This window comes from Malaya genurostris, chromosome 3 (assembly GCF_030247185.1).
Source record: "Malaya genurostris strain Urasoe2022 chromosome 3, Malgen_1.1, whole genome shotgun sequence".
Classification (NCBI taxonomy): Eukaryota; Metazoa; Arthropoda; class Insecta; order Diptera; family Culicidae; genus Malaya; species Malaya genurostris.
In genome coordinates this window covers 302606639-302625899 of record NC_080572.1, presented here as the reverse complement: position 1 = coordinate 302625899, position 19261 = coordinate 302606639, and the positions used below count along the sequence as shown (strand labels likewise).

Sequence of the window (19261 nt, the reverse complement as noted above, 5' to 3'; positions counted from 1 at the left end):
CGCAATATGAATGATAATTTACAACCACACAGACAGTTAGACCTCCGAACAATTGCACTGTTGGGCAGCAGTTGTAGAACCTTTCTATTAGAGATTGGCAGAAAAGCAATGTGAGTAATAAAAAATCGATGTGTTTTCGTGCAATTTTTCGTTTTATTTATCCACAACAAACATCTTCAGGTTTTTCACCGTTTCCTCCAGTTGTTTTTCTATCTCATTTTTTTTTTTGGTAAATTCATTCAAGCTTTGACGACGTTTCGTTATTGTTTCCTTCTTTTTATCCCTATGTTTTACCAATTTGGAGACATCGTCATCCAGCGCCCGATAGTCCTTCTCGTCCTGGTGTATCAGCGTCTCGATTTTTTTTTGTTCCTCAATGATTGTTTTGTGGTATGCAGCTAAACTTAGTTTAACTGCATCTAATTCTTGTAGCGTTTTATGAAAATTGCTGTGTGTCATTCTGAAATTAACAAACAAAATCAATTAGTTAAGAAACATTGAATTTCAAACGTTCAGAAAATTACCTGTACTTCTTCTATCCAAAACAATGGGTGAAATTGAAATGAAGACCATGGTATTCATCCCGAGCAAACCGTTCAGAGATCAAGAGTGTTCTCTCTAACGACCGCAGCGCCACCAGATGTGAGATTATGTATTAACCGAGAATATAAAATTTGACAATTTATATATTTTTTACCTTGCACGAATAGAAGCAAATTAGCCTTTGATTGAGAATAGTTTACGAGGTGAAACTGTAGATGGCATTTGGTATCAAGAATGATTTATGAAAGGCCAAGGTGTAATGCTACAAATGTGCCGAATTGCCCCTAAAAACTCGTTTTTGTTGGTGTAAACAATTTTCTGGATTCTTGGACTCCTAAGTGTTTAAAACTCTTGAGCGTATGAACCCTTGTATTCTTGGATTTTTGAACTGAGGTACATTTTGACTCTTGGACCATTGAATTCTAAAACTTTTAACATTTCAAATTCAATTCAATTATTAAACTCTTGAAGTCTTGCTCTCCTGGACACTTGAACTGTAAAACTATTGAATTCTTGGACTGTGGAACTTAGGTAATAGGACTTTGAGCACTTGACATTGGAATTTTGAAACCATGAACTCTTAAACTGTTCGAATCTTATCAGCTTAAATTCTTTTAACCTAACGCTCATGGTCCACATCACACCCTTCAACTTCTGGCTCTTTGATTCTTCACTGTTAGAATCTTGTTCCTCAGGACTCTTAAGTAATCGCGCCATTATCTCTTGAACTTTCTAATTCTTGAACTGTAGGATTTAGGAAGCTAGAACTCATGTGCTTTTAGCATATTGAAATCAAGTACTTGGAAACTTCTGGACTCTCCAACATGAGTCTAGAACATTCGATCGTTTCGATTCTTTACCCTTTGAATCTAAACATTGAAACTTTTATAATCTAAAACTTCTGCGGTTTCAAACACCATGTTCGCGGAAATTTTGTTCTCATACAGAACTCCAAGTCATGTTCAAACCCAATCTATTTTTCTATCTATCTATCTAAAGGCTATAATCCTGAGGTTTTCTTTGCTATTCTTGTCCTAGTCGGATTAGATTGAAAACCCATTTTCACTGGGCTATCGTCCGTCATCGTAATGACATGCACAATCTATCGTAGATCGAATTTAGCTGTCCGTACGATGGGTGGTTCGCTGTATCTTTCTTTCGGAAACACTAAGAGGCGTTTATCCTCTGCAAATACAGTTCCGGTCTCTTGACCGTATAGAACAACCGGTCTAATGAGCGTTTTGTAGATGGTCAATTTCGTGCGGAGGCGTACTTTTCCCGACCATAGGATTTTTCTGAGCTAAAAGTACGCACGAATTTACGGCTCTGAATTTCTCTGCTGGTATCATCATCGGCGGTCACCAGTGAGCCAAACTCGAACTTTTCAACTACCTTGATATCATCACCGTCTATTAATATTCGGGGCCTGTTCCTCTCATGTATTTTGTTTATGACGCACTTATGGCCAGTCCGAGCCAGACTTCTAGCTTCAGCTTTCAGTCCGATGCAGGTTTCCGTCATCTTCTAAAGGTTACGTGTCACAATATCAATATCGTAAGCGAAGCCAAAAAGTTGTACGGACTTTCGGAAGATCGTACCACTCGTGTCGATCCTCCCTCTTCGAATCACACCTTCCAAGGCAATATTGACAGATCAGGTGCTGGAAATCTCCGACAGATCAGGTGCTGGAAATCTGTGGTCGTTTGCTAATAAGACTCTTCAATACGTTAAATTTAAGATGCCAAAACTTTTGTAATGCATTAATTAGAGTTGCAAAAGTTACCTACAACTATAACAAAAAGTAACACATATAACGTAACACACAAAACATGCAAAAAGGTAACGGATTTAACTCCTTGTAACGCTTGTACCTTTTTAAAATGTACCACATGTAACATTTGGTAACACCTAAAACGTTAAAAAAAAGTTACCTATGTAACGAATTGTGAAGTCTATTACTTACAACAGAACAACGCATGTAATGATTCGCAATGCCTAAAACTTATTCAGGGTAACGAATGTAACGCTTCTAACTCACAAAAAGGTAACGTGTGTCATACATCGTAACGGCTGTAATTCACAAAAGAGTTACGCACTTAACGCCTACAACCTACAAAAAACTAACGCATGTCACATTTCGTAACGTCTGTATCTTACAAAGAGTTACACTTCGTAACGCCTGTAATTTAACAAAGGTAGCGCTTTGTAACACTTGAACTTACTAAAACGTAACGCATGCAACGCTTTGTAACGCCAATATATTACAAAAAAATAACGTAACGTAACGCTACGCAACGCCTATACCTATACAAAAAAGTAGCGCATGCAACGCTTATAATTCACAAAAAATAACACGTGTGAAGCTTCATTACACCTATAACTTCAAAATGTAATCCCTACGAAGCGTCCATAACTTTCAAATAAGTAACGCGTGTAACGCTGCGTAACGCTTATAACTTACAAAAAATGTAACGCTTCGTAACGCCTATGATTTACAAAAAAGTAACGCATGCAACGCTTCATAACGCCTATAACTTACTAAAAAGTAACGCATGTAACGTTTCGTTACGTCTATAACTCATCAAAAAGTAACGCTTCGCAACGCCCATAACTTAGAAAAAAGTAACGAATCTAACCCTAATAACGGTTTTTCAAATTCATAAGTTCCACAAAATAACTCATATGATTTGTAATCCTCCATTCAAGAAAATTATCGTACGCAACGCTTTCTAGCTTAATGTAACGCTTCCCGTTCACGAAGAACATTGAAGCTTCGTGCACAGGAACAGGCACAAACTGTTTGTTGAAATGTTTCGACTCTTGAATTTTGGGTTCACCTTAAGACTTTTGAATTCCTACATTGTTGGGCTCTTGAATTGTTGAATTATTGGAAGCTCATACTTTCGATTTCTTGGGATCACGGACTTTGTTTACTTGGACCTTGAATGATTGTTTCACTTATCCTCCGATTGAACCGTTTGGTCTTTCGTCGAGATGCCTTAGACATTTTGATTCTTTTTTAATTTTAATCCCTTCAAAAGGTTTCTAAGATCTTTAGAAATTTTATTCACTTAGATTCTTGAACTCTCGATTGTTGGTTTTTTTGAGTTTTGGTTTGTTGATTCTTGAATTTTTGCTTTTTAAGGTGATTTTGAAGTCTGCCATGGTCATGGAAATCTTTAAGTTTGAGAATATTGGCGTTTGAAAAACTTGGAGTTTTGTAGTGAGCTAAAAATTCTAGGAGATTTCAAATGATGGAATCTGGAAATCTTGAAGTTTTTCAAAGAGTTCTGCAGTTTGGAGAGCTGCAATCTTATTGGAGACTAGCGATCTTGAAATTGTGCAATTTTGTAGACTGGAATGTTTGGTCTTTGAATAATCTTTGGATAGGAAAATGTTGTAGTCTAGCAAAGTTGGAGTTTTACAACTTCTACGCTAAGGAGTGTATCAAAAATAAGCTATCCACCTTTTTTTTTTTTCAAATTATGATAAAAAACGATATTTTATTTATGTTATTCCCTCACGAATTTTCGAACCTTTTGATCGAACGCTTTTCATCATGTTCCAGACAGGACGCTTGAGCCTAAATTTTTTTGAACTTCTGCATGTTCCCAGCTGCCTTACCAGTCTTCCTGAAAACCTTCTACACGATTGCCATGTAACGTTCGATGGGTCAAAGCTGAGGGCAATTTGGTGGATTGATATTTTTCTCAACGGAATTTATACCCTTTTCCGCAAGCCAATTGAGAGTGGTTTTGGCATAGCAAGCCGACGCTAAATCCGGCCAAAACAGTGGAGATGTACTATGCTTCATATATAAAGACTGCAATCTCTTCTAGAGACATTCAGGTCGATAGATTTCTGCATTTATAGTTCCGTTAGTGTAAAAAAATTGTTGACTTCAAACCACAGGAACACATTGCTTGCCATACCAGTACCTTTCGACTGAATTTCTCCACTTGAATCGACCTGTTCGCATCGCTCACATCCTCCCCAACGACGACAGTATTATGGATCTGGAAAGGTTTTTGAGTATTCCCTTTACATAAGTCTCATCGTCCATCAAAACGCACGCATCCGAACACTGCAAAAAAACCGAATACAATTTCTGGGCCCTTGTTGCTGCTCACTTTTTTAGTTCTATACTTTGTTTCGAGATTTTCTGCTTCTTGTATGTCTTCAGATGATTTCGCCACTTGATACGCTGGATCATTCCGACACTCGTTCCTGCTTTTTTGGCCAAATCACGTATTGACATTGATTTGTTCTTCATGATTAGAGATACCACTTTCTGGTCCAGTTTCGGGTTGGAAGAACCGGGTTTTCTGTCTCTTCCTGGTAGCTCATCCAGAGAATAGTGTTCCCCAAACTTATTAATGATGATTTTAACACTGATATGATGAATTCCAAACCGCTTCGTCAATTTTCGCATAGTAATACCCTTCTCACTCAGCCATGTGTCCAGAACCTTAATTTGCACTTCCTTTTCAATACGCGACATTTTGAAAACGCAGAGTTTCAACCGCACAAACAAGTAAACAAACGAAAGCTGATAACCAAACGCACAGCATGCTGTGATCTGAGCATAAAAAAAACCATCACAAATACATGCGTACAACACAAATGTATGTGGATAGCTTATTTTCGATACATTCCTTATTCTAGGGTAACGGCTCCCTATTTCATCCGAGCTCCTATTTCCATCTCATCCCTTCACCTCATTACTTCGAACATGAATAATATTTTACAACCTACCTGAACCAAACTGTGAAATGTTTGAAAATGATTATAAAAGCTATGGTCACACTTTCCTATTGAAAGAAATGGTTCTTTGGTTATCGTTTTTTTCATTTAAAATAAACTCACTTTTCAATTTAGGATACATTTTCGTCTCAAGATTTACAGTTCGTCATGTTTCTAAATATCTACTAATCGATTCGTCTCAAAACATGATCACTATTTCGCACAATTACACTGCTATTGAATGCTGGATGGCTTCAAAATTAGTAATGTTCACTTGCCACTTGTTTAATTAACGATTTGTTATTAGTCTTGCCCGTCTTGGAGTTTCGCAATCTCGGAGTCTGGAATTATAAGAGATATACAATAAGTCTTACGATTTTGAAGTTTGACAATCTTGGTTCTTGGAAATCTATTAATTATTGGCGACTAGCGAGCTTGAAATTGTGCAATTTCGTAGACTGGAAAGCTTGGAGTTTTATAATGCTTGAGTGTTGAAACATGCAGCTTGTAAATTTTGGAGTATGACAAACTTGTAGTTAAGCAATTTTGTAGTTTTGCAATTTTAGAGTTCAGAAATCTCGGCATTCTTGAGAGCCAGAAAATTTGGAGTTTCAGAAATATTGAATTTCTCAATCGTTTAGTTTCTACCCAAGCAATCAAAAGTTCCACAATGACTGGAAACATCCACTTTCTCGCTGTTTAAAAGTACGCGTGGAACTTTGGGCAACTTGAAAATACAGAGCAAGTTTGCGTGATCTTGCTCGCTGGATAGAAAAGCTGAGTCAGTCACGTAACCAGAAGGGGGGCCCGAGAGGCCCTGGCCCCTCCCGAAATCAAAAACAAATATATAATTATTGAGAAGCTCTCAGACATGTGTTACAGAAATAACAAGATAGTAAACGTAAAGAAATATAATACAATAACAGTTCCAGTGGAAAAGTTTAAAGTGTCTATTAAAACACCCATAAAAGGGAGAATTAGGTACATCAGCAATATTCAGTAACATTATTTTTTCATCGTTGGGCCCCTCCCGAGACGAAATTCGGGCCTTAACTGAGTAATGTATTCTATCGTTGGAAAATTAGTATTGCAGTCTCAGCGTTTTGCAATCTTGGAGACCGAAAATTTCAGGGTCAGAAAATCTTTCTTAAAATTTTGTAGTTAGTTGTGCTATGTTTGAGTGTATCAATCATGGAGTTATTGGAGTTTTGCAATGTTGGACTCAACCAATTTGGATGCAAAAACGTTACAAAACGATTCTTGGAGTTCGATAATTAATCTTGCAGTTTTGTAGTTTTACAATCATAGAATCTGGAAAAGTTGGACTTGACAATCATGGAGTCACGAATTCCCATCTCCTAGATTGCTTATGTATCTCTAGAACATATTCGCAAAGCAACAGTCAAGAAAGGTTACTGTTTTTATGTCGGTTCGTTCAAGTGTTATATTGCATAAGACACAGAATAACTTAATGCCGTTTTGTATGATTCTTTTCGGTCACGCTTTCAGTCGGTAACCTTGGCAATGAATAACATCGCAGGTTGTCGGCAGGTTATCTGTGTCAATCAGTGATAGTGTTGCCAGAGCTTGTGGTCCTGGTCGATTGGTCAAGCAGTGCACGGAGCTTCGTCAGCTTTATTGTGCTTCGAATGATTTGGCTTATCAAGAACAGTAAGTGCTTCTGAATTTTATTTTCTGATGAACTTTATTTCAAAAAGCATACTATCAACTAATGATGCATTGTGCATTTGATAACTTTTTCGTGAATGGCGCGTGACCAGCTGGAGTCGACGGTTGTGTACTGAACACATCGCTTCTGTTCCCTAAACAGAAAGTTTTCATTCGATTTTATATTCATTTCAAAAACCTCACTTCGAAACTCATATAATCAGCTTAAGCTTTTATTCTAGTAAAGTTTTCCAAAGAATCAATTACGCAAATAGGCATAGTAAACAATTAGAAGTTGGATGAACTTCAAAATAAACAAAAGATAAGGAGAAAGAGATGACGGGTTTGCATTGACTGGACAAAGGCGATTAGGTTTAATATTTACAATTACAATGATGATAGCATAGTGTGAAATAGTACAAATGATCAAACATCAAACAGTCTAAATTTGTGTTTAAAGCAGAAGGAAATTATTTTAGTCAAACAATTTTATCACCGCTGAAAGGTGTTATGATTATAGCTGATTTTGCATGCGACATTTACGAAGCAGTGTTTAATAAAATTTCGAATTTACCTATCTAATCAAATATAACAAATCGTTTACTAGTTTTAGAACCCCGTTCTTTATCCACTTAATGTTGTGGTAATTTTTTTCACTTGTCATTCAAATGTCATTTTTCGGCATTGAGCTAATTTTTGTAATCAATTTGGTAGATTCAGTCGGTCAACTCACAAAAGTGTACTTTAACGTAGTACTACCGAGATTTCCGGAACTAAAAGTTTCGGCAATAATATATTGAAACTTGACTATTGATTGTGCGGTTTGTCGCATACGTCACTTATTCGATTATGTCTACGGAACCGGAGTTGTCTACCATTTTGTTTTCTTCTAACTTGGTCAATGAGTAGTTTGCAAACGAAACTTAGATAGATGAAATCGGTTCAGCCTTCTCAGGAAAAAAAATAAGGGATTGAAAAATGTGTGGTTTGTCGGTTACGTAACTTCTACATTTCGTCATGAACCTTCCAAACTCGACCAATTGCCTGATAATAGCCTTTCAACGTGTCTAAGATAATCGAAACCTGTTTGGTCGTTTCTGAGAAAATTAAACGGACGAAAATATCGTTAAAAGTCGCTTGGGCAAAGTTATTATTATTTTTATCATAAGTTTTCGAAATATCGAACAGCATTCCATTTCCTTGATCAATTGTGGAGGATTGTAAAATTAATCAACAGCCTTCTAACGGGATGGGTGATCATTCATTTGAAAATCGGTACGTTAGTAAGGATATTGCACTTCAATTTACTGAATACTCTCATGTCAAGAAAAGAACTAATGACACCTTCATGGATAGAATAGAACAATTAATTCACCTCCAAGTTTTACTGAGCAGAAGATACAGAAAGAAGTTTTAGTTATGGGAATAGAAGTTCTATTAATGCTCATTTTCTTTCTAAATTAGATACAAGTTTTCGTTTCGATAGGACACGTCATCGTGCTAATTTTGATCAGTGTATGTCGTTGAAGGATCATTGCTACACGCTTAAAAATAGTTACTCAAAAATGAGTAAGATCTCACTCATCTACAGAAAAAGTGGAACAACTCTAATTTAGAGTAACTCCGAAGTTACTCAAATTTGAGTTCTTCCACTGGAAACGATATTTGGGTAAAATCTACTCATTTACTGAGTAATACTTTATTTGTACTTGTACCAAAAATAGAGTAACTATCACTCAAATTTTGAGTGAAATTTTATTTCACATATACCAAATTTGCAAAAAAATTGCTCCTTTTCTGAGTGTATTGTATTAAAATATTAATGCCGTTTTTCATTGAAAAACACTGGTAACGTGGATTGCTCTAATTTTGCACTTTCGAGCAGAAATGCAATATTCTGACGGTGTTTCATTGCGATTTCTGCTCGAAAGTGCAAAACCAGAGCAATCCACGCCACCAGTGTTTTTCAATGAAAAACGACATAAGTAATTGAACTCAATACTATATCAAGTGGTGGTTGCTTGGAGTAGTGTGTCAATCGCAAATTAACATACATGTCAGTTATGCTCAGGCACCAATCAAACACTTATTCCTCATAAATGACATTTGAGCATATTCGGTTTCATTCTAAAGCACAACACGGAGTTTATCATTCCGGTTTTTGCAGACACAACTCCGTTTGTGTTGAGCGACTCACCCTCGAAATACGCGATCTCACTAACAAAATATACAACCTGTTGCTACAACTTTAAAACTGATCTTGCGAATAGTAACAAAAAAACGAGTTATTGCGTTGAACTCAAATTTAAAGTAGGAGTTACTCAATATCATTGATGATAACTACTCAATTTTTGACGTTTCCATGTATCATTTGAAAATGAGTAACTAGTACTCAAACTTTGAGTAACTTTTTCTAAGCGTGTAATCATTTCTTAATTTTGACATTAGTAGCGCCTATTACTATCAAAAAAGTAACGCATGTAACGCTTCGCGACACCTATACCTTACCAAAGAGCGACGTATATAACACTTCGTAATACCTATAACTTTCTTAGAAGTAACGCATCGTTACTCGTTTACCGCATGATAATGCCTTTCTCTTCTTTCATAACAGTCTCATGAAAATATATTTCATACTTTTATTAAATAATTTCAGATACTAATTTTGACACCAATTGATTCAGATTGATTCGAGCATGCTTCAGTGTTTATGTCACACAGTCAGCATCATTTTTCCAAACTAGTGCTTGACATTTGCGTTGCCTATTTGTATGAGAACAGTGATGCTAATCTAAAAAAACCCTTCTTAATCCACCTAGTGGTGTGATAATGCCTTTCTCTTCTTTCATAACAGTCTCATGAAAATATGTTTCATACATTTATTAAATAATTTTAGACGCCAATAGATTCAGATTGATTTGAGTAGTTCACAAAAGCATGCTTCAGTGTTTATGTCACACAGTCAGCATCATTTTTCCAAACTAGTGCTTGACATTTGCGTTGCCTATTTGTATGAGAACAGTGATGCTAATCTAAAAAAAGCCTTCTTAGTCCACTTAGTGATGTTTTCATATATCTTGAAAAATCACCATAGGGGGGAGTACATGAAATTTTCGAAATCGAAAAAAAATTTTTGATGCCAAAAGGCTTAGAATTGCATGAAACGTCGAGATTTAGTGTCATCTCGAAAAAAAAATTTTTTGAAAAAATCGACTTTTTGGGACTTAGAAAAAATATGAAAATTTTTATAAGTCCCAGAAAGTTGATTTTTTCAAAAAATTTTTTTTTTGAGATGGCACTAAATTTCGATGTTTTATGCAGTTTTAAGAGTTTTGGCATCAAAAAAAATTTTCGATTTTGGAAATTTCATGTACTCCCCCCTATGGTGCTTTTTCAAGATCGAAAATTGCAAAACCTTTACCACCGGGCAGCACCCCTTAAGCATGTCCGATTTAGGTCAAATTTTGCATGAAGGCTTTTTTCGAGGTGCTTGAACTTTTGAGCACTAGAACTTAACGAAAATAGAGGTGATCCCAAAATTTTGGCACCCATATATATATATATATATAAGAGCGGTAAAAATCAACGTGTTTTGTCGGTTACGTCACTTATACAATTATATATCTGGAACCAAAAGTCACAACCATTTGATCTTCGAACTTGATCAACGGCCCGACAGTAGCTTTCAAACGAGCCCAAGTTTGTTAAAATCGGATCAGCCATCTCTGAGAAAATTGAGCGCGTTCAAATACAACGCTTTTTGTCGGTTACGTCACTTATACAATCATATCTCCGGGACCAAAAGTCACAGCCATTTGATCTTCGAACTTGATCAATGGCCCGCCAGTAGCTTTCAAACGAGTCCAAGTTTGTTCAAATCGGTTCAGCCATCTCTGAGAAAATTGAGCGCGTTCAAATACAACGCTTTTTGTCGGTTACGTCACTTATAGAATCATATCTCCTGAACCAAAAATCACAGCCATTTGATCTTCGAACTTGATCAATGGCCCGACAGTAGCTTTCAAACGAGCCCAAGTTTGTTAAAATCGGTTGAGCCATCTCTGAGAAAATTGAGCGCGTTCAAATATCTTCGAAAAGTGCACACACATACACACACACATACACACACACACACACATACACACACACACACACACACACACAGACATTTTCCGATCTCGTCGAACTGAGTCGAATGGTATATAACACTATGGGTCTCCGAGGCTCCGTTCGAAAGTCGGTTTTTCCAGCAATTCTAATACCTTTCTGTAGAGAAAGGCAAAAAGCCTTCTTAGTCCACTTAGTGGAATTTTCATATATCTTTAAAAATCACCATAGGGGGAAGTACATGAAATTTTCGAAATCGAAAAAAAATTTTTGATGCCAAAAGGCTTAGAATTGCATGAAACGTCGAGATTTAGTGTCATTTCGAAAAAAATTTTTTTTGAAAAAATCGACTTTTTGGGACGTCCCAGAAAGTTGATTTTTTCAAAAAAATTTTTTTTTGAGATGACACTAAATTTCGATGTTTCATGCAGTTTTAAGAGTTTTGGCATCAAAAAAAATTTTCGATTTTGGAAATTTCATGTACTCCCCCCTATGGTGCTTTTTCAAGATCGAAAATTGTCAAACCTTTACCACCGGGCAGCACCCCTTAAGCATGTCCGATTTAGGTCAAATTTTGCATGAAGACTTTTTTCGAGGTGCTTAAACTTTTGAGCACTAGAACTTTACGAAAATAGAGTTGATCCCAAAATTTTGGCGCCCTTATGCATATATATATATATATATATATATATATATATATATATATATATATATATATATATATATATATATATATATATATATATATATATATATATATATATATATATATATATATATATATATATATATATATATATATATATATATATATATATATATAAGAGCGGTAAAAATCAACGTGTTTTGTCGGTTACGTCACTTATACCATCATATATCTGGAACCAAAAGTCACAACCATTTGATCTTCGAACTTGATCAACGACCCGACAGTAGCTTTCAAACGAGCCCAAGTTTGTTAAAATCGGATCAGCCATCTCTGAGAAAATTGAGCGCGTTCAAATAGCACGATTTTTGTCGGTTACGTCACTTATACAATCATATCTCCGGAACCAAAAGTCACAGCCATTTGATCTTCGAACTTGATCAATGGCCCGACAGTAGCTTTCAAACGAGCCCGAGTTTGTTCAAATCGGTTCAGCCATCTCTGAGAAAATTGAGCGCGTTCAAATATCTTCGAAAAGTGCACACACATACACACACACACACACACACACACACACACACACACACACACACATACACACAGACATTTTCCGATCTCGTCGAACTGAGTCGAATGGTATATAACACTATGGGTATCCGAGGCTTCGTTCGAAAGTCGGTTTTTCCAGCAATTCTAATACCTTTCTATAGAGAAAGGCAAAAAGCCTTCTTAGTACACTTAGTGAAATTTTCATATATCTTGAAAAATCACCAGGGGAGGGGTACATGAAATTTTCGAAATCGAAAAAATAATTTTGATGCCGAAAGGCTTAGAATTGCATGAAACGTCGAGATTAAGTGTCATCTCGAAAAATTTTTTTTTTCAAAAATCGACCTTTTTGGACTTAGAAAAAATATCTAAATCCAAGTCCCAGAAATTTGATTTTTTTCAAAAAAAATGTTTTTTGAGATGACACTAAATTTCGATGTTTCATGCATTTTTAAGAGTTTTGGCATCAGAAAAAATGTTCGATTTTGGAAATTTCATGTACTCCCCCCTATGGTGCTTTTTCAAGATTGAAAATTTTCAAACCTTAACCGCCGGGCAGCACCTCTTACGCATGTCAGATTTAGCTCTAATTTTGTATGAGGACATTTTTCGAGGTGCTTAAATTTTTGAGCACTAGCGCTTTACGAAATTAGAGATGATCCCAAAATATTGGCACCCTTATATATATAAGATCGGTAAAAATCAACACATTTTGTCAGTTACGTCACTTATTCCATTATATCTCCGGAACCAGAAGTCACAGCCGTTTGATCTTCGAACTTGATCAATGGCCCGACAGTAGCTTTCAAACGAGCCTAAGTTTGTTAAAATCGGTTCAGCCATCTCTGAGAAAATTGAGCGCGTATAAATATCTTCGAAAAGTGCACACACACAGACATTTTCCGATCTCGTCGAACTGAGTCGAATGGTATATAACACTATGGGTCTCCGAGGCTCCGTTCGAAAGTCAGGTTTTCCAGCAATTCTAATACCTTTCTATAGAGAAAGGCAAAACGGTTTTTAAAATTCACAATTTCCATAAAATAGCTCATATGATTTGTACCCCTCTAATTAAAAAAAATCGTATTATTTAACTTAACGTAACGCTTCCCATCCCAAGATAATTTCGAATGAAACGCTTAGTCAAATGGAACATGGTATTGCGTGATTGGTTCAAGGGATGGTAAAAACCGAACACGGCATCGGAAAGTAAAAGAATGGAGGGTCGTCTAGTAGTTTTCCATCATAGAGCAATGGAGTGTCGCTCAACTGTTACAATTGTTCGTGATTTTGAAAATCATGAATTATATTCAGATGAATAAGCCGCCAATTGATAACTCATAGAAACGTGGTTTTTGAGGTACAGTACATTATAAAACATGATTTTCAGTTAGTTTTAGACCTCTCCATACACATAAAACTGATCATCGAGTTCGGCATAATGAAATGTCGAATTGATCCTGAAATACGTCATTTTACTGATCCTTCAGTAATACCCATATTGTTTTCCGAAATTCGGTAAAGTTATATTATGATATCTCGGTAAAACATAGTTTTTTTTACCGAAATTTGGCATAATATGAAACCGAAACAGAAAAATCCGTTTGGCGAGATTTCGAACAGTGCTTTTACCAAAACTCAGCGAAACACTTGTCATCTACTGTCTGCTGTCGATTTTGCAATGCACCACATCCCCATTTCTCAAGAAAGATCTTTATATTTCGTGGAAATAAGTGAAATCAGAACTATCTGCTTTTCACAAATATCTGCTCATTTCCAGGCGTAGAGACGTTCATGAGCACTAGAAACAATTCTTTTTTCGTCGTGATTTTTTTTTAGGGTTTACTTATCTTTTTTGAATTCCCAATTAAAATGAGCATTTTTAAAACATCTCCTTTTCCAGGCCCGTACTCAGGATTTCGTTTCGGGAGGGGCCCAAAACAGAATATCTTACTGATGATCTTGCTTATGTATCTAATTCTCGGTACGCTGTCAATAACTTTGTAGATTCTAAAGTATTAGTTATAGGTTGCCTAATATTCAAGTTTTAAGTTGTTATTATTCTTAATTCGAAATTAATACAGTGTAAATTTTAGATAAAATGATAATGATAGGATGGTACTGTGAGGGTTTGAAGTAAAAATCTCTTAGTGTTAAAGGGTAAGTGACAAATTAGTGAAAGGGAAATAGATTATATAATCCTGTTGTAATCAACCTAGTGGTGTAATGATGCCTTTCTCATATCAATCATACTATCATATATAATACTGTTATATTCTTCAAAATAATTTTCTTCGATTCCTAAAAACAATAACCGAAATCGGTTTGTTTGACCGTCTGCTGATAAAAAACTATTAAGTGGAGAAGATTTGAGGTCGATTTAGAAAAGTTAGTGCACTTATTTTCACAATTTTTTGCACATTTCACCCCATAATTCCCGAACCGGAAGTCGGATTCGAATAATATTCAGCAATTTTGTATGGGACCACAAGACCTTTCATTTGCAAAAAAACGTTACATACACACATACGCACATACACACACACATACACACACAGACATTTTGCGTACTCGACGAACTGAGTCGAATGGTATATGACACTCGGCCCTCCGGGCCTTGGTTCAAAAGTCGGTTTTCACTGTGATTGCATAACCTTTCTATATGAGAAAGGCAAAACTGTCCCGATTCAACTTCTCGTTTTGGAATACCATAGTAAAAAGTGCTGAAACCATCAATTTGAAGAGAAAAAGGCGAGTGGGTAATGTCAGAGACATAACTGGTGGTCGTGAATACGAAAAAACTGACACGCTTTCCCCTTTAGCACTAATAGAGTTTGAAGCGATGCACCTACATTAAAGTACAGATTAGTTACATTAAACAGCTACTATTCTACAACTATATATTCAAATTGAATATTGAAACAATTCCTTTTTAATTTGCTAATATAGGAGGCTAGGTACGACAAATTTGTAGTTTATTTTTTATTGAAGCTATGAAGTTCGAAGATATCTGATTCTTCTCGAAATTTCAGTACGAGACAATTGCAATGGCCTGGTCTGAAATGTATCGACGATCTTCGGTATGCAAGAGTAATTGTAATAATAATAATAATAATAATAATAATAATAATAATAATAACAATAATAATAATAATAATAATAATAATAATAATAATAATAATAATAATAATAATAATAATAATAATAATAATAATAATAATAATAATAATAATAATAATAATAATAATAATAATAATAATATTATTCTGTATACATGGCAACCCTGTTTCGCATGGCATATTTTGACACAAACCCATACTAGTATAAAGATGTGTTCAACATCATCACTTTCGTTTTCGCATTGCCGCTCGTAATTGAATGTGTTAGTGACGGTACAAATTATTTTAATTTCCATCTTGATGAATCTTTTGGTAGGAAATATTGATAGTTTAATTAACTCTTAATGATAATGTGGGGCACTAAAAAGTGCCTTGAATTGTCACAATCAACACGATTTGCATTTAGATCTGAGATGGTTCTCGTGTGTGTCTTGTTTCGGCAACAGTTGCTCAGAAAAAGGTAGGAAAGTTACAAAATTCAACTAGTTCTTTATGATGATCTTTAGCTCTGAATTGTCTGAAAAGCACTGTAAAGTGCTTTGAATGGGCCTTGCGGGACTTTTTGGCTGCCTTTCCACTGGTTTTCGGTGCCATCGAGCTGACGGTGTCTCGTGCGCTCAGAGCAGCTGCTTTAACTCAAATGCGCTATTTTTCACATCACATTTCATTTTATACCTGCTACTGGCAGTGGTGTACGGACAGCCCCTTTGCCAAAATTCCTTTTCCTGTTCGCAGAACGGGACACAGTGAGACGACAGGTCCTCGATGTTGCTTTTGTGTGTCTTGTTTCGGGAACAGTTGCTCAACAAATGGTAGGAAAAAGATAAAATAAGTCCTACAAAAAAAGTGTTGTACTAGTAATATTCACAAAATCAGTCGAATTTTTCAATAGAAATGCTAAGAAATGTCTTACACTGAAAAAAAAAATTAAAAATTTCCGAAATCGAAAATAAATTTTTGATGCCAAAGTCTTAGAATTGCATGAAACGTGGAGATTTACTGTCATCTCGAAAAAAAATATTTTTTTTAATCGACTTTCTAGGACTTCGAAAAAATATCAAATCCCAGGAAGTCGATTCTTTCAAACAAAATTATTTTTTGAGATAACACTAAATCTCGACGTTTCATGCAATTTTAAGATACTTGGCATAAAAAAAAAGTTCGATTTAGGAAATTTCATGTACTCCCCCCTATGATGTTTTTGAAAGACCGAAAATTTTCAAACTTTAACCGCTGGGCAGCACCCCTTACCTATGTGCGATTGAGCTCAAATTTTGCATGAGGACATTTTTCGAGGTGCTTAAACTTTTGAACAATAGCACTTTACGAAATTAAAGGTGATCCAAAAAATATTGGCACCCTTATATATAAGATCGGTTAAAATCAACACATTTTGTCGGTTACGTCACTTATTCCATCATATCTCCGGAACCAGAAGTCACAGCCGTTTGATCTTCGAACTTGATCAATGGCCCGAGCTTTCAAACGAGCCTAAGTTTGTTAAAATCGGTTGAGCCATCTCTTAAAAAATTGAGCGGTAAAAATATCTTCGAAAAGTGCACACACACAGACATTTTCCGATCTTGTCGAACTGAGTCGAATGGTATATAACACTATGGGTCTCCGAGGTTCCGTTCGAAAGTCGGGTTTTCTAGCAATTCTAATACCTTTCTGTAGAGAAAGGCAAAAAGTTTTCGTCAAAACAAAAGTTTATTCCCTTCAAAACGCCCATCGTACAATATTTGCAAGGTGTGCAGGGAACATAATTATCAATGTTGGGACAAAATTTCATTCAAATAAAAAACTGCGTTTTTTGCAATTTGATTTTTTTCAGTGTAAAACTCGATTAGTATTTTTTTCATCGTTTTTATTCAAAAATTAGACTTAGAATTAAAAATAAAAATAAATGATATTAATAATAATAATAACAGCACAAAATTTGGCATTTCTTACTCTGATTATTTGCAAAAAGTGGTAGAAAATTCCAGATCAATTTTGGAAAAATTAAGTGGCTATTTCTGATAAAGTGTAATACTAGCCTTTAATTTTAATAATAATCGGTCTAGGTTTCATAAACAATTACTCATCGACAACAAAAGTTCAATAAAATGGCCATCAGCATAACAAAATATGTTTCCGAAATGCACTCGCGTTCGTCCGAATAAGCATGTTTTTTGTACCTAGAAGCAGGATATCTTTCCAATCTGCAGAATCTTTCCCAAACAATGACGTGTGCTCTTAGTAGTAATCTTTGTAGCATCTGTTATTTATTTTAAGTAGTTTCGATACTATCTAATGAAACCGCATCGCTGCGAGCTTGATCGGTAGTGGAGTTTTCGAAGCCACTATTCCACAGTGTAATCTGAAGGAGCATTTTCTATGTTTTTTGGTCGTTTGGCCACAAACTAACAGACAGGACACTCAAATTAGATTCTTCAATCATTTTAACGGTAATTTCGATTATTTCTTTAGTTGGGACAGTACACGCATATGTCATGATGTCGCCACGTTACCCTATCAAAAACATCGTGTCTGTCATCTAGACTGTGTTTATTTTTTTCATTTACCAACAGAGTTGCCATTCATACAGGATTACCTGTAATGTATTGATTTGTATACGTCCATGCGAATTTCATGCAGGATACAGATGTAATACATATTGCCAAAACTATATACATAATTGTGCCTACTTCTCATCCTCCAACGCAATACAAAATCGAGCCCGTTTTGTTAGAATGTTTACTTGCTTCTGGTCTGCCGCCACTTAGTTTCGGGTGAAAGTTACCAACACAATAAAAATAATCTAGTGGTTTGGCCTCCCATGTGAATGTTTTTGGAAAGAACGAAAATCTTATTTTTTAATAAAAATTTATACGTATAAAATATGTATGAGTAAATAAGATGTGAAAAAACAATCAATAAAATTGGTTGATTTCGGGAGGGGCCAGGGCCGCTCGAGCCCACCCTCTAGGTACGTGCCTGTGCTTGGCCTACCATTAGCTTTTGTGATATTTATTTCATACAATAATAACGGAAGATCCGTTCTACGTTCGATTACTGATAAATCGGTGATTCATGATTAAATCCTGATGCTTTTGCCGAACTAACAGTAAAATTACTTATTAATTTTAGATTTGCCGATTCAACTTTAAATTTAACAGTGTTAGTCGGCGAAATGTGTGACTTTTTCGTCTTTAAGCTACTATGAAAATTTTATTTGATTAACAATAAAGCACAAAAATTCACACATTTTGATCAGTCAACTGTACTGCGAATTTCAGGAAAAGTCTAAAGAACAGCCAACACATACCAAGTCAGCGATGTTAGTAACTGAAATTTAATTAGCACTTAGTGCCCTTTCAGGGTTTATCCGCGTACGATCGAAAGATCACATGTCGACACTCAGCCACGTAAGCGCGACGAAGGATGAAATGGCGAACTAGCGACGGTTTGGCTGGGTTATGTTCGCAATGCGCGTCATTTGACTTGATTTGCTGAAATTTACCAACACACCCACGTACGGCGGGCTCGACCTGTAGCGCACGATGCTTACACGTACATACATGCACGCACGCAAACAGAGGAATAAAAGTGAAATAAACAAACGTTCGGCTCGTGTAGGCGTTTGCAATTGCTGAAGCCGTACCCGAAAACGTCGCTCTGTGCGCGGTTGAAGAATCAAAACATGGAACATGGTTATTCACATTAATGGGGTTTCAGTGTTCGATAAGTAATTTGCTTTGTGGATGTATTTTGGATCTAGGGTGGTTCGAACATTCTGCGGTCTTACATTTAAGTTGTTGAAGCAAGCGAAAAAAAATTGAAGAAGGAATTTCAGGGAGCTTTATTTCGTTGGGGGTTCCAAATCGATCACCCTAACCTTTAT

At 35.8% G+C, this 19261-nt stretch overlaps 1 long non-coding RNA gene across 1 annotated transcript; it reads right to left on the bottom strand.

Annotated features, from left to right (window-relative positions):
• Positions 1-144: 144 nt before the first annotated feature.
• LOC131435985 (uncharacterized) lies at positions 145-18878 on the bottom strand. Its single transcript, XR_009230563.1, has 3 exons — positions 18686-18878; positions 525-618; positions 145-460 (listed from the first exon to the last, which is right to left on the bottom strand). It is a non-coding gene; the product is annotated as an uncharacterized LOC131435985 (long non-coding RNA).
• Between the last annotated feature and the right edge of the window lie 383 nt (positions 18879-19261).